The sequence below is a fragment of the Kogia breviceps genome, chromosome X (genome assembly GCF_026419965.1).
Source record: "Kogia breviceps isolate mKogBre1 chromosome X, mKogBre1 haplotype 1, whole genome shotgun sequence".
Taxonomy (NCBI): domain Eukaryota; kingdom Metazoa; phylum Chordata; class Mammalia; order Artiodactyla; family Physeteridae; genus Kogia; species Kogia breviceps.
Genome location: NC_081330.1, coordinates 6,358,191 through 6,359,450, shown reverse-complemented (window position 1 = coordinate 6,359,450; position 1,260 = coordinate 6,358,191). Strand labels below are relative to the sequence as shown.

General features: G+C 35.2%; 1 non-coding gene across 1 annotated transcript; it reads right to left on the bottom strand.

Moving 5' to 3' along the window:
- Positions 1–814: 814 nt before the first annotated feature.
- On the bottom strand, positions 815–921 carry LOC131749093 (U6 spliceosomal RNA). Its single transcript, XR_009333202.1, has one exon. It is a non-coding gene; the product is annotated as a U6 spliceosomal RNA (small nuclear RNA).
- Positions 922–1,260: the final 339 nt, after the last annotated feature.

Genomic DNA, 1,260 nt, shown 5'->3' with positions numbered 1-1,260 from the left:
GAAAAATTAGATTCATATGTTCAAGTTATCCCAAACATACTTAAATATTTCCAATAATTGAAACAGTTACCAAAAAGGCATTTTCCTTTAATATCTCTATCCACATGGTCAAAACTGGCTCATCTTTTAGAAAAACTGATTTCACTTTGAAGCAAAAACACATCGATTTCAAATTATATATGTCCAAGTGAATTAAATTCACTAATTCTTGTATCAACTCAGTATTATTAATATGGAATTCAAAGGGAGTATTTCATAAGTTGAAAGTACTTTCAGTGTACCAATATATACAAAATGTTCTTCACATTTGTAGTTTTTGCAGTCAATGTATATAACGCTGTGTATTATAATTAATACCTTCATATTGATTCAGGATAGGAAATGTGTAATGTCATTATCATTTATATAAATTCTGAAAAGTTTCTATTTGTGTATAAAATTGTGTACCTCTCTAGCTGCGTCACAAGCTTTTCCTTTCCTTGGAGCTTCAGTTCCATCTCACTGAGATGCAATGTAGTACTGGTGAGAAAATGTAAACCATAGCATCAATTTTGGCTTTGATTACTGAATATTTGGCAAGTATCCCCCCCCTTTTGTTAAACATCTTTTTTGGAGTATAATTGCTTTACAATGGTGTGTTAGTTTCTGCTGTATAACAAAGTGAATCAGCTATGCGTATACATATATCCCCGTATCTAATCCCTCTTGCGTCTCCCTCCCACCTTCCCTATCCCACCCCTCTAGTTGGACACAAAGCACCGATCTGATCCCCTTGTGCTATGTGGCTGCTTCCCACTAGCTATCTATTTGACATAAAAATATGGAACACTTCACGAATTTGTGCGTCATCCTTGTGCAGGGGCCATGCTAATCTTCTCTGTATTGTTCCAATTTTAGCATATGTGCTGCCGAAGCGAGCACCCCCTCCCCCTTTTTTAAAGGAAATCTCGAATTGAAGTTAATGGTGGAGTAAATATTTGTAAAACTCTTTCATGACTCAACCAATGAGCGTTGACAAAGACTATAGATCATTACATTTGCTGTCTTTCATTACTTTTAAGAGTTCCATCAACTGGTGCTGATTCATAACATTGCAGTAATATACTAAACAACTTCACCACTGTACTTTTGATATAGAGTCTGCTTCAGAACATTGAGCAAAATAGTTTTAATATGTATCACGCTGGGAATGAAGTAATAGGAGAAACATCATCCCATAAATCCAGATGTTTTACCTGACTTAGCTGGAATACCGTCTTT